The sequence below is a fragment of the Podarcis raffonei genome, chromosome 1, assembly GCF_027172205.1.
Source record: "Podarcis raffonei isolate rPodRaf1 chromosome 1, rPodRaf1.pri, whole genome shotgun sequence".
Lineage (NCBI taxonomy): Eukaryota > Metazoa > Chordata > Lepidosauria > Squamata > Lacertidae > Podarcis > Podarcis raffonei.
In genome coordinates, this window is record NC_070602.1 from 131,555,168 (window position 1) to 131,570,655 (window position 15,488).

A 15,488-nucleotide genomic window follows, 5' to 3' on the forward strand; every position below is an offset into this window, starting at 1 on the left:
TTTGGCGATTGAATCAGAAGGCTTTTTTTCACAGGACAAGAAATCAGATCTCGACAACTCAACCGGCGGAAGAAGATTTTTTTGAAAAAATCCTTAAGCCCCGGGGTCACAATTTCAGAAAAAATGTGACTTTCGGCAATACACTCAAAAATGGTGCCCAACGGTTGAAAATGCTGCCCTGAAAGGTTTGGCGGTCGAAACAGAAGGCTTTTTTTCACAGGACAAGAAATCAGACCTCGAAAACTCAACCGGCGGAAGAAGATTTTTTTGAAAAAATCCTTAAGCCCCGGGGTCACAATTTCAGAAAAAATGTGACTTTCGGCAATTCACTCAAAAATGGTGCCCAACGGTGGCAAATGCTCCCCTGAAAGGTTTGGCGATTGAAACAGAAGGCTTTTTATCACAGGACAAGAAATCAGACCTCGTGAAATTAACCGGCAGAAAAATAGTTTTTTGAAAAAATCCTTAAGCCCCGGTGTCACAATTTCAGAAAAAATCTGACTTTCGGCAATACACTCAAAAATGGTGCCCAAGGGTTGAAAATGCTGCCCTGAAAGGTTTGGCGGTCGAAACAGAAGGCTTTTTTTCACAGGACAAGAAATCAGACCTCGAGAACTTATCCGGCGGAAGAAGATTTTTTTGAAAAAATCCCTAAGCCCCGGGGTCACAATTTCAGAAAAAATGTGACTTTCGGCAATTCACTCAAAAATGGTGCCCAACGGGTGAAAATGCTGCCCTGAAAGGTTTGGTGGTCGAAACAGAAGGCTTTTTTTCACAGGACAAGAAATCAGACCTCGACAACTCAACCGGCGGAAGAAGATTTTTTTGAAAAAATCCTTAAGCCCCGGGGTCACAATTTCAGAAAAAATGTGACTTTCGGCAATTCACTCAAAAATGGTGCCCAGCGGTTGCAAATGCTCCCCTGAAAGGTTTGGCGATTGAATCAGAAGGCTTTTTTTCACAGGACAAGAAATCAGATCTCGACAACTCAACCGGCGGAAGAAGATTTTTTTGAAAAAATCCTTAAGCCCCGGGGTCACAATTTCAGAAAAAATGTGACTTTCGGCAATACACTCAAAAATGGTGCCCAACGGTTGAAAATGCTGCCCTGAAAGGTTTGGCGGTCGAAACAGAAGGCTTTTTTTCACAGGACAAGAAATCAGACCTCGAAAACTCAACCGGCGGAAGAAGATTTTTTTGAAAAAATCCTTAAGCCCCGGGGTCACAATTTCAGAAAAAATGTGACTTTCGGCAATTCACTCAAAAATGGTGCCCAACGGTGGCAAATGCTCCCCTGAAAGGTTTGGCGATTGAAACAGAAGGCTTTTTATCACAGGACAATAAATCAGACCTCGTGAAATTAACCGGCAGAAAAATAGTTTTTTGAAAAAATCCTTAAGCCCCGGTGTCACAATTTCAGAAAAAATCTGACTTTCGGCAATACACTCAAAAATGGTGCCCAACGGTTGAAAATGCTGCCCTGAAAGGTTTGGCTGTCGAAACAGAAGGCTGTTTATCACAGGACAAGAAATCAGACCTCGACAACTTATCCGGCGGAAGAAGATTTTTTTGAAAAAACCCCAACGCCCCGGGGTCACAATTTCAGAAAAAATGTGACTTTCGGCAATTCACTCAAAAATGGTGCCCAGCGGTTGCAAATGCTCCCCTGAAAGGTTTGGCTGTCGAAACAGAAGGCTGTTTATCACAGGACAAGAAATCAGACCTCTAGAACTTAACCAGCAGAAAAATAGTTCTTTGAAAAAATCCCTAAGCCCCGGGGTCACAATTTCAGAAAAAATCTGACTTTCGGCAATTCACTCAAAAATGGTGCCCTATGGTTCCAAATGCTCCCCTGAAAGGTTTGGCGGTCGAAACAGAAGGCTTTTTACCACAGGACAAGAAATCAGACCTCGACAACTTAACCGGCGGAAGAAGATTTTTTTGAAAAATTGCTAAGCCCCGGAGTCACAATTTCAGAAAAAATGTAACTTTCGGCAATTCACTCAAAAATGGTGCCCAGCAATTGCAAATGCTCCCCTGAAAGCTTTGGCGATTGAAACAGAAGGCTTTTTATCACAGGACAAGAAATCAGACCTCGAGAACTTAACCGGCAGAAAAATAGTTTTTTGAAAAAATGTCTAAGCCCCGGGGTCACAATTTCAGAAAAAAATGTGACTTTCGGCAATTCACTCAAAAATGGTGCCCAGCGGTTGCAAATGCTCCCCTGAAAGGCTTGGCGGTCGAAACAGAAGGCTTTTTTTCACAGGACAAGAAATCAGACCTCGACAATTTAACCGGCGGAAGAAGATTTTTTTGAAAAATCGCTAAGCCTCGGAATCACAATTTCAGAAAAAATGTGACTTTCGGCAATTCACTCAAAAATGGTGCCCAGCAATTGCAAAGGCTCCCCTGAAAGGTTTGGCGATGGAAACAGAAGGCTTTTTATCACAGGACAAGAAATCAGACCTCGAGAACTTAACCGGCAGAAAAATAGTTTTTTGAAAAAATCTGTAAGCCCCGGGGTCACAATTTCAGAAAAAATGTGACTTTCGGCAATTCACTCAAAAATGGTGCCCAGCGGTTGCAAATGCTCCCCTGAAAGGTTTGGCGGTCGAAACAGAAGGCTTTTTTTCACAGGACAAGAAATCAGACGTCGACAACTTAAGCGGCAGAAAAATAGTTTTTTGAAAAAATCTCTAAGCCCCGGGGTCACAATTTCAGAAAAAATGTGACTTTCGGCAATTCACTCAAAAATGGTGCCCAACGGTTGCAAATGCTCCCCTGAAAGGTTTGGCGGTCGAAGCAGAAGGGTTTTTTTTCACAGGACAAGAAATCAGACCTCAACAACTTATCCGGCGGAAGAAGATTTTTTTGAAAAAATCCGTAAGCCCCGGGGTCACAATTTCAGAAAAAAATGTAACTTTCGGCAATTCACTCAAAAATGGTGCCCAGCAATTGGAAATGCTCCCCTGAAAGGTTTGGCGATTGAAACAGAAGGCTTTTTATCACAGGACAAGAAATCAGATCTCGACAACTTATCCGGTGGAAGAAGATTTTTTTGAAAAAATCCCTAAGCCCCGGGGTCACAATTTCAGAAAAAATCTGACTTTCGGCAATTCACTCAAAAATGGTGCCCAACGGTGGCAAATGCTCCCCTGAAAGATTTGGCGATTGAATCAGAAGGCTTTTTATCACAGGACAAGAAATCAGACCTCTAGAACTTAACGGGCAGAAAAATAGTTTTTTGAAAAAATCCCTAAGGCCCGGGGTCACAATTTTAGAAAAAGTCTGACTTTCGGCAATTCACTCAAAAATGATGCCCAACGGTTACAAATGCTCCCCTGAAAGGTTTGGCGGTCGAAACAGAAGGCTTTTTTTCACAGGACAAGAAATCAGACCTCGACAATTTAACCGGCGGAAGAAGATTTTTTTGAAAAATCGCTAAGCCCCGGAATCACAATTTCAGAAAAAAATGTGACTTTCGGCAATTCACTCAAAAATGGTGCCCAGCAATTGCAAAGGCTCCCCTGAAAGGTTTGGCGATTGAAACAGAAGGCTTTTTATCACAGGACAAGAAATCAGACCTCGAGAACTTAACCGGCAGAAAAATAGTTTTTTGAAAAAATCTGTAAGCCCCGGGGTCACAATTTCAGAAAAAATGTGACTTTCGGCAATTCACTCAAAAATGGTGCCCAGCAATTGCAAAGGCTCCCCTGAAAGGTTTGGCGATTGAAACAGAAGGCTTTTTATCACAGGACAAGAAATCAGACCTCGAAAACTTAACCGGCAGAAAAATAGTTTTTTGAAAACATCCCAAAGCCACAATTTTAGAAAAAGTCTGACTTTCGGCAATTCACTCAAAAATGGTGCCCAGCGGTTGCAAATGCTCCCCTGAAAGGTTTGGCGGTCGAAACAGAAGGCTTTTTTTCACAAGACTAGAAATCAGACCTCGACAACTTAACCGGTGGAAAAATATTTTTTTGAAAAAATCCCTAAGCCCCGGGGTCACAATTTCAGAAAAAATGTGACTTTCGGCAATTCACTCAAAAATGGTGCCCAACGGTTGGAAATGCTCCCCTGAAAGGTTTGGCAGTCGAAACAGAAGGCTTTTTACCACAGGACAAGAAATCAGACCTCGACAACTTAACCGGCGGAAGAAGATTTTTTTGAAAAAATTCCTAAGCCCCAGGGTCACAATTTCGGAAAAAATCTGACTTTCGGCAATTCACTCAAAAATGGTGCCCAACGGTGGCAAATGCTCCCCTGAAAGGTTAGGCGATTGAAACAGACGGCTTTTTAGCACAGGACAAGAAATCAGACCTCGATAAGTTAACCGGCAGAAAAATAGTTTTTTGAAAAAATCTCTAAGCCCCGGGGTCACAATTTCAGAAATAATCTGACTTTCGGCAATTCACTCAAAAATGGTGCCCAGCGGTTACAAATGCTCCCCTGAAAGGTTTGGCGGTCGAAACAGAAGGCTTTTTTCACAAGCCTAGAAATCAGACCTCGACAACTTAACCGGTGGAAAAATATTTTTTTCAAAAAATCCCTAAGGCCCGGGGTCACAATTTCAGAAAAAATCTGACTTTCGGCAATTCACTCAAAAATGGTGCCCAACGGTGGCAAATGCTCCCCTGAAAGGTTTGGCGATTGAATCAGAAGGCTTTTTATCACAGGACAAGAAATCAGACCTCGACAACTTAACGGGTGGAAAAATATTTTTTTGAAAAAATCCCTAAGCCCCGGGGTCACAATTTCAGAAAAAATCTGACTTTCGGCAATTCACTCAAAAATGGTGCCCAGTGGTGGCAAATGCTCCCCTGAAAGGTTTAGCGGTCGAAACAGAAGGCTTTTTTTCACAAGACTAGAAATCAGACCTCGACAACTTAACCGGTGGAAAAATATTTTTTTGAAAAAATCCCTAAGCCCCGGGGTCACAATTTCAGAAAAAATGTGACTTTCGGCAATACACTCAAAAATGGTGCCCAACGGTTGAAAATGCTGCCCTGAAAAGTTTGGCGGTCGAAACAGAAGGCTTTTTTTCACAGACAAGAAATCAGACCTCGACAACTTAACCGGCGGAAGAAGATTTTTTTGAAAAAATCCCTAAGCCCCGGGGTCACAATTTCAGAAAAAATGTGACTTTCGGCAATTCACTCAAAAATGGTGCCCAACGGGTGAAAATGCTGCCCTGAAAGGTTTGGTGGTCGAAACAGAAGGCTTTTTTTCACAGGACAAGAAATCAGACCTCGACAACTCAACCGGCGGAAGAAGATTTTTTTGAAAAAATCCTTAAGCCCCGGGGTCACAATTTCAGAAAAAATGTGACTTTCAGCAATTCACTCAAAAATGGTGCCCAGCGGTTGCAAATGCTCCCCTGAAAGGTTTGGCGATTGAATCAGAAGGCTTTTTTTCACAGGACAAGAAATCAGATCTCGACAACTCAACCGGCGGAAGAAGATTTTTTTGAAAAAATCCTTAAGCCCCGGGGTCACAATTTCAGAAAAAATGTGACTTTCGGCAATACACTCAAAAATGGTGCCCAACGGTTGAAAATGCTGCCCTGAAAGGTTTGGCGGTCGAAACAGAAGGCTTTTTTTCACAGGACAAGAAATCAGACCTCGAAAACTCAACCGGCGGAAGAAGATTTTTTTGAAAAAATCCTTAAGCCCCGGGGTCACAATTTCAGAAAAAATGTGACTTTCGGCAATTCACTCAAAAATGGTGCCCAACGGTGGCAAATGCTCCCCTGAAAGGTTTGGCGATTGAAACAGAAGGCTTTTTATCACAGGACAAGAAATCAGACCTCGTGAAATTAACCGGCAGAAAAATAGTTTTTTGAAAAAATCCTTAAGCCCCGGTGTCACAATTTCAGAAAAAATCTGACTTTCGGCAATACACTCAAAAATGGTGCCCAAGGGTTGAAAATGCTGCCCTGAAAGGTTTGGCGGTCGAAACAGAAGGCTTTTTTTCACAGGACAAGAAATCAGACCTCGAGAACTTATCCGGCGGAAGAAGATTTTTTTGAAAAAATCCCTAAGCCCCGGGGTCACAATTTCAGAAAAAATGTGACTTTCGGCAATTCACTCAAAAATGGTGCCCAACGGGTGAAAATGCTGCCCTGAAAGGTTTGGTGGTCGAAACAGAAGGCTTTTTTTCACAGGACAAGAAATCAGACCTCGACAACTCAACCGGCGGAAGAAGATTTTTTTGAAAAAATCCTTAAGCCCCGGGGTCACAATTTCAGAAAAAATGTGACTTTCGGCAATTCACTCAAAAATGGTGCCCAGCGGTTGCAAATGCTCCCCTGAAAGGTTTGGCGATTGAATCAGAAGGCTTTTTTTCACAGGACAAGAAATCAGATCTCGACAACTCAACCGGCGGAAGAAGATTTTTTTGAAAAAATCCTTAAGCCCCGGGGTCACAATTTCAGAAAAAATGTGACTTTCGGCAATACACTCAAAAATGGTGCCCAACGGTTGAAAATGCTGCCCTGAAAGGTTTGGCGGTCGAAACAGAAGGCTTTTTTTCACAGGACAAGAAATCAGACCTCGAAAACTCAACCGGCGGAAGAAGATTTTTTTCAAAAAATCCTTAAGCCCCGGGGTCACAATTTCAGAAAAAATGTGACTTTCGGCAATTCACTCAAAAATGGTGCCCAACGGTGGCAAATGCTCCCCTGAAAGGTTTGGCGATTGAAACAGAAGGCTTTTTATCACAGGACAAGAAATCAGACCTCGTGAAATTAACCGGCAGAAAAATAGTTTTTTGAAAAAATCCTTAAGCCCCGGTGTCACAATTTCAGAAAAAATCTGACTTTCGGCAATACACTCAAAAATGGTGCCCAACGGTTGAAAATGCTGCCCTGAAAGGTTTGGCGGTCGAAACAGAAGGCTTTTTTTCACAGGACAAGAAATCAGACCTCGACAACTTATCCGGCGGAAGAAGATTTTTTTGAAAAAACCCCAACGCCCCGGGGTCACAATTTCAGAAAAAATGTGACTTTCGGCAATTCACTCAAAAATGGTGCCCAGCGGTTGCAAATGCTCCCCTGAAAGGTTTGGCTGTCGAAACAGAAGGCTGTTTATCACAGGACAAGAAATCAGACCTCTAGAACTTAACCAGCAGAAAAATAGTTCTTTGAAAAAATCCCTAAGCCCCGGGGTCACAATTTCAGAAAAAATCTGACTTTCGGCAATTCACTCAAAAATGGTGCCCTATGGTTCCAAATGCTCCCCTGAAAGGTTTGGCGGTCGAAACAGAAGGCTTTTTACCACAGGACAAGAAATCAGACCTCGACAACTTAACCGGCGGAAGAAGATTTTTTTGAAAAAATCCTTAAGCTCCGGGGTCACAATTTCAGAAAAAATCTGACTTTCGGCAATTCACTCAAAAATGGTGCGCAACGGTTGAAAATGCTCCCCTGAAAGGTTTGGCGATTGAATCAGAAGGCTTTTTATCACAGGACAAGAAATCAGACCTCGAGAACTTAACCGGCAGAAAAATAGTTTTTTGAAAAAATCCCTAAATCACAATTTCAGAAAAAATCTGACTTTCGGCAATTCACTCAAAAATGGTGCCCAGTGGTGGCAAATGCTCCCCTGAAAGGTTTAGCGGTCGAAACAGAAGGCTTTTTTTCACAAGACTAGAAATCAGACCTCGACAACTTAACCGGTGGAAAAATATATTTTTGAAAAAATCCATAAGCCCCGGGGTCACAATTTCAGAAAAAATGTGATTTTCGGCAATTCACTCAAAAATGGTGCCCAACGGGTGAAAATGCTGCCCTGAAAGGTTTCCGGGAGAAACAGAAGGCTTTTTTTCACATGACTAGAAATCAGACCTCGAGAACTTAACCGGCAGAAAAATAGTTTTTTGAAAAAATCCCTAAGCCCCGGGGTCACAATTTCAGAAAAAATGTGACTTTCGGCAATTCACTCAAAAATGGTGCCCAGCGGTTGCAAATGCTCCCCTGAAAGGTTTGGCGATTGAATCAGAAGGCTTTTTTTCACAGGACAAGAAATCAGATCTCGACAACTCAACCGGCGGAAGAAGATTTTTTTGAAAAAATCCTTAAGCCCCGGGGTCACAATTTCAGAAAAAATGTGACTTTCGGCAATACACTCAAAAATGGTGCCCAACGGTTGAAAATGCTGCCCTGAAAGGTTTGGCGGTCGAAACAGAAGGCTTTTTTTCACAGGACAAGAAATCAGACCTCGAAAACTCAACCGGCGGAAGAAGATTTTTTTCAAAAAATCCTTAAGCCCCGGGGTCACAATTTCAGAAAAAATGTGACTTTCGGCAATTCACTCAAAAATGGTGCCCAACGGTGGCAAATGCTCCCCTGAAAGGTTTGGCGATTGAAACAGAAGGCTTTTTATCACAGGACAAGAAATCAGACCTCGTGAAATTAACCGGCAGAAAAATAGTTTTTTGAAAAAATCCTTAAGCCCCGGTGTCACAATTTCAGAAAAAATCTGACTTTCGGCAATACACTCAAAAATGGTGCCCAACGGTTGAAAATGCTGCCCTGAAAGGTTTGGCGGTCGAAACAGAAGGCTTTTTTTCACAGGACAAGAAATCAGACCTCGACAACTTATCCGGCGGAAGAAGATTTTTTTGAAAAAACCCCAACGCCCCGGGGTCACAATTTCAGAAAAAATGTGACTTTCGGCAATTCACTCAAAAATGGTGCCCAGCGGTTGCAAATGCTCCCCTGAAAGGTTTGGCTGTCGAAACAGAAGGCTGTTTATCACAGGACAAGAAATCAGACCTCTAGAACTTAACCAGCAGAAAAATAGTTCTTTGAAAAAATCCCTAAGCCCCGGGGTCACAATTTCAGAAAAAATCTGACTTTCGGCAATTCACTCAAAAATGGTGCCCTATGGTTCCAAATGCTCCCCTGAAAGGTTTGGCGGTCGAAACAGAAGGCTTTTTACCACAGGACAAGAAATCAGACCTCGACAACTTAACCGGCGGAAGAAGATTTTTTTGAAAAAATCCTTAAGCTCCGGGGTCACAATTTCAGAAAAAATCTGACTTTCGGCAATTCACTCAAAAATGGTGCGCAACGGTTGAAAATGCTCCCCTGAAAGGTTTGGCGATTGAATCAGAAGGCTTTTTATCACAGGACAAGAAATCAGACCTCGAGAACTTAACCGGCAGAAAAATAGTTTTTTGAAAAAATCCCTAAATCACAATTTCAGAAAAAATCTGACTTTCGGCAATTCACTCAAAAATGGTGCCCAGTGCTGGCAAATGCTCCCCTGAAAGGTTTAGCGGTCGAAACAGAAGGCTTTTTTTCACAAGACTAGAAATCAGACCTCGACAACTTAACCGGTGGAAAAATATATTTTTGAAAAAATCCATAAGCCCCGGGGTCACAATTTCAGAAAAAATGTGATTTTCGGCAATTCACTCAAAAATGGTGCCCAACGGTTGAAAATGCTGCCCTGAAAGGTTTCCGGGAGAAACAGAAGGCTTTTTTTCACATGACTAGAAATCAGACCTCGAGAACTTAACCGGCAGAAAAATAGTTTTTTGAAAAAATCCCTAAGCCCCGGGGTCACAATTTCAGAAAAAATCTGACTTTCGGGAGTTCATTCAAAAATGGTGCCCTATGGTTCCAAATGCTCCCCTGAAAGGTTTGGCGGTCGAAAAAGAAGGCCTTTTACCACAGGACAAGAAATCAGACCTCGACAACTTAACCGGCGGAAGAAGATTTTTTTGAAAACATCCCTGAGCCCCGGGGTCACAATTTCAGAAAAAATCTGACTTTCGGCAATTCACTCAAAAATGGAGTAAACGGTGGCAAATACTCCCCTGAAAGGTTTGGCGATTGAATCAGCAGGCTTTTTATCACAGGACAAGAAATCAGACCTCGAAAACTTAACCGGCAGAAAAATAGTTTTTTGAAAACATCCCTAAGCCACAATTTTAGAAAAAGTCTGACTTTCGGCAATTCACTCAAAAATGGTGCCCAGCGGTTGCAAATGCTCCCCTGAAAGGTTTGGCGGTCGAAACAGAAGGCTTTTTTCACAAGCCTAGAAATCAGACCTCGACAACTTAACCGGTGGAAAAATATTTTTTTCAAAAAATCCCTAAGGCCCGGGGTCACAATTTCAGAAAAAATCTGACTTTCGGCAATTCACTCAAAAATGGTGCCCAACGGTGGCAAATGCTCCCCTGAAAGGTTTGGCGATTGAATCAGAAGGCTTTTTATCACAGGACAAGAAATCAGACCTCGACAACTTAACGGGTGGAAAAATATTTTTTTGAAAAAATCCCTAAGCCCCGGGGTCACAATTTCAGAAAAAATCAGACTTTCGGCAATTCACTCAAAAATGGTGCCCAGTGGTGGCAAATGCTCCCCTGAAAGGTTTAGCGGTCGAAACAGAAGGCTTTTTTTCACAAGACTAGAAATCAGACCTCGACAACTTAACCGGTGGAAAAATATTTTTTTGAAAAAATCCCTAAGCCCCGGGGTCACAATTTCAGAAAAAATGTGACTTTCGGCAATTCACTCAAAAATGGTGCCCAACGGGTGAAAATGCTGCCCTGAAAGGTTTGGTGGTCGAAACAGAAGGCTTTTTTTCACAGGACAAGAAATCAGACCTCGACAACTCAACCGGCGGAAGAAGATTTTTTTGAAAAAATCCTTAAGCCCCGGGGTCACAATTTCAGAAAAAATGTGACTTTCGGCAATTCACTCAAAAATGGTGCCCAGCGGTTGCAAATGCTCCCCTGAAAGGTTTGGCGATTGAATCAGAAGGCTTTTTTTCACAGGACAAGAAATCAGATCTCGACAACTCAACCGGCGGAAGAAGATTTTTTTGAAAAAATCCTTAAGCCCCGGGGTCACAATTTCAGAAAAAATGTGACTTTCGGCAATACACTCAAAAATGGTGCCCAACGGTTGAAAATGCTGCCGTGAAAGGTTTGGCGGTCGAAACAGAAGGCTTTTTTTCACAGGACAAGAAATCAGACCTCGAAAACTCAACCGGCGGAAGAAGATTTTTTTGAAAAAATCCTTAAGCCCCGGGGTCACAATTTCAGAAAAAATGTGACTTTCGGCAATTCACTCAAAAATGGTGCCCAACGGTGGCAAATGCTCCCCTGAAAGGTTTGGCGATTGAAACAGAAGGCTTTTTATCACAGGACAATAAATCAGACCTCGTGAAATTAACCGGCAGAAAAATAGTTTTTTGAAAAAATCCCTAAATCACAATTTCAGAAAAAATCTGACTTTCGGCAATTCACTCAAAAATGGTGCCCAGTCGTGGCAAATGCTCCCCTGAAAGGTTTAGCGGTCGAAACAGAAGGCTTTTTTTCACAAGACTAGAAATCAGACCTCGACAACTTAACCGGTGGAAAAATATATTTTTGAAAAAATCCATAAGCCCCGGGGTCACAATTTCAGAAAAAATGTGATTTTCGGCAATTCACTCAAAAATGGTGCCCAACGGTTGAAAATGCTGCCCTGAAAGGTTTCCGGGAGAAACAGAAGGCTTTTTTTCACATGACTAGAAATCAGACCTCGAGAACTTAACCGGCAGAAAAATAGTTTTTTGAAAAAATCCCTAAGCCCCGGGGTCACAATTTCAGAAAAAATGTGACTTTCGGCAATTCACTCAAAAATGGTGCCCAGCGGTTGCAAATGCTCCCCTGAAAGGTTTGGCGATTGAATCAGAAGGCTTTTTTTCACAGGACAAGAAATCAGATCTCGACAACTCAACCGGCGGAAGAAGATTTTTTTGAAAAAATCCTTAAGCCCCGGGGTCACAATTTCAGAAAAAATGTGACTTTCGGCAATACACTCAAAAATGGTGCCCAACGGTTGAAAATGCTGCCCTGAAAGGTTTGGCGGTCGAAACAGAAGGCTTTTTTTCACAGGACAAGAAATCAGACCTCGAAAACTCAACCGGCGGAAGAAGATTTTTTTGAAAAAATCCTTAAGCCCCGGGGTCACAATTTCAGAAAAAATGTGACTTTCGGCAATTCACTCAAAAATGGTGCCCAACGGTGGCAAATGCTCCCCTGAAAGGTTTGGCGATTGAAACAGAAGGCTTTTTATCACAGGACAATAAATCAGACCTCGTGAAATTAACCGGCAGAAAAATAGTTTTTTGAAAAAATCCTTAAGCCCCGGTGTCACAATTTCAGAAAAAATCTGACTTTCGGCAATACACTCAAAAATGGTGCCCAACGGTTGAAAATGCTGCCCTGAAAGGTTTGGCGGTCGAAACAGAAGGCTTTTTTTCACAGGACAAGAAATCAGACCTCGACAACTTATCCGGCGGAAGAAGATTTTTTTGAAAAAACCCCAACGCCCCGGGGTCACAATTTCAGAAAAAATGTGACTTTCGGCAATTCACTCAAAAATGGTGCCCAGCGGTTGCAAATGCTCCCCTGAAAGGTTTGGCTGTCGAAACAGAAGGCTGTTTATCACAGGACAAGAAATCAGACCTCTAGAACTTAACCAGCAGAAAAATAGTTCTTTGAAAAAATCCCTAAGCCCCGGGGTCACAATTTCAGAAAAAATCTGACTTTCGGCAATTCACTCAAAAATGGTGCCCTATGGTTCCAAATGCTCCCCTGAAAGGTTTGGCGGTCGAAACAGAAGGCTTTTTACCACAGGACAAGAAATCAGACCTCGACAACTTAACCGGCGGAAGAAGATTTTTTTGAAAAAATCCTTAAGCTCCGGGGTCACAATTTCAGAAAAAATGTGACTTTCGGCAATTCACTCAAAAATGGTGCGCAACGGTTGAAAATGCTCCCCTGAAAGGTTTGGCGATTGAATCAGAAGGCTTTTTATCACAGGACAAGAAATCAGACCTCGAGAACTTAACCGGCAGAAAAATAGTTTTTTGAAAAAATCCCTAAATCACAATTTCAGAAAAAATCTGACTTTCGGCAATTCACTCAAAAATGGTGCCCAGTGGTGGCAAATGCTCCCCTGAAAGGTTTAGCGGTCGAAACAGAAGGCTTTTTTTCACAAGACTAGAAATCAGACCTCGACAACTTAACCGGTGGAAAAATATATTTTTGAAAAAATCCATAAGCCCCGGGGTCACAATTTCAGAAAAAATGTGATTTTCGGCAATTCACTCAAAAATGGTGCCCAACGGTTGAAAATGCTGCCCTGAAAGGTTTCCGGGAGAAACAGAAGGCTTTTTTTCACATGACTAGAAATCAGACCTCGAGAACTTAACCGGCAGAAAAATAGTTTTTTGAAAAAATCCCTAAGCCCCGGGGTCACAATTTCAGAAAAAATGTGACTTTCGGCAATTCACTCAAAAATGGTGCCCAGCGGTTGCAAATGCTCCCCTGAAAGGTTTGGCGATTGAATCAGAAGGCTTTTTTTCACAGGACAAGAAATCAGATCTCGACAACTCAACCGGCGGAAGAAGATTTTTTTGAAAAAATCCTTAAGCCCCGGGGTCACAATTTCAGAAAAAATGTGACTTTCGGCAATACACTCAAAAATGGTGCCCAGCGGTTGAAAATGCTGCCCTGAAAGGTTTGGCGGTCGAAACAGAAGGCTTTTTTTCACAGGACAAGAAATCAGACCTCGAAAACTCAACCGGCGGAAGAAGATTTTTTTGAAAAAATCCTTAAGCCCCGGGGTCACAATTTCAGAAAAAATGTGACTTTCGGCAATTCACTCAAAAATGGTGCCCAACGGTGGCAAATGCTCCCCTGAAAGGTTTGGCGATTGAAACAGAAGGCTTTTTATCACAGGACAAGAAATCAGACCTCGTGAAATTAACCGGCAGAAAAATAGTTTTTTGAAAAAATCCTTAAGCCCCGGTGTCACAATTTCAGAAAAAATCTGACTTTCGGCAATACACTCAAAAATGGTGCCCAACGGTTGAAAATGCTGCCCTGAAAGGTTTGGCGGTCGAAACAGAAGGCTTTTTTTCACAGGACAAGAAATCAGACCTCGACAACTTATCCGGCGGAAGAAGATTTTTTTGAAAAAACCCCAACGCCCCGGGGTCACAATTTCAGAAAAAATGTGACTTTCGGCAATTCACTCAAAAATGGTGCCCAGCGGTTGCAAATGCTCCCCTGAAAGGTTTGGCTGTCGAAACAGAAGGCTGTTTATCACAGGACAAGAAATCAGACCTCTAGAACTTAACCAGCAGAAAAATAGTTCTTTGAAAAAATCCCTAAGCCCCGGGGTCACAATTTCAGAAAAAATCTGACTTTCGGCAATTCACTCAAAAATGGTGCCCTATGGTTCCAAATGCTCCCCTGAAAGGTTTGGCGGTCGAAACAGAAGGCTTTTTACCACAGGACAAGAAATCAGACCTCGACAACTTAACCGGCGGAAGAAGATTTTTTTGAAAAAATCCTTAAGCTCCGGGGTCACAATTTCAGAAAAAATCTGACTTTCGGCAATTCACTCAAAAATGGTGCCCTATGGTTCCAAATGCTCCCCTGAAAGGTTTGGCGGTCGAAACAGAAGGCTTTTTACCACAGGACAAGAAATCAGACCTCGACAACTTAACCGGCGGAAGAAGATTTTTTTGAAAAAATCCTTAAGCTCCGGGGTCACAATTTCAGAAAAAATGTGACTTTCGGCAATTCACTCAAAAATGGTGCGCAACGGTTGAAAATGCTCCCCTGAAAGGTTTGGCGATTGAATCAGAAGGCTTTTTATCACAGGACAAGAAATCAGACCTCGAGAACTTAACCGGCAGAAAAATAGTTTTTTGAAAAAATCCCTAAATCACAATTTCAGAAAAAATCTGACTTTCGGCAATTCACTCAAAAATGGTGCCCAGTGGTGGCAAATGCTCCCCTGAAAGGTTTAGCGGTCGAAACAGAAGGCTTTTTTTCACAAGACTAGAAATCAGACCTCGACAACTTAACCGGTGGAAAAATATATTTTTGAAAAAATCCATAAGCCCCGGGGTCACAATTTCAGAAAAAATGTGATTTTCGGCAATTCACTCAAAAATGGTGCCCAACGGTTGAAAATGCTGCCCTGAAAGGTTTCCGGGAGAAACAGAAGGCTTTTTTTCACATGACTAGAAATCAGACCTCGAGAACTTAACCGGCAGAAAAATAGTTTTTTGAAAAAATCCCTAAGCCCCGGGGTCACAATTTCAGAAAAAATGTGACTTTCGGCAATTCACTCAAAAATGGTGCCCAGCGGTTGCAAATGCTCCCCTGAAAGGTTTGGCGATTGAATCAGAAGGCTTTTTTTCACAGGACAAGAAATCAGATCTCGACAACTCAACCGGCGGAAGAAGATTTTTTTGAAAAAATCCTTAAGCCCCGGGGTCACAATTTCAGAAAAAATGTGACTTTCGGCAATACACTCAAAAATGGTGCCCAGCGGTTGAAAATGCTGCCCTGAAAGGTTTGGCGGTCGAAACAGAAGGCTTTTTTTCACAGGACAAGAAATCAGACCTCGAAAACTCAACCGGCGGAAGAAGATTTTTTTGAAAAAATCCTTAAGCCCCGGGGTCACAATT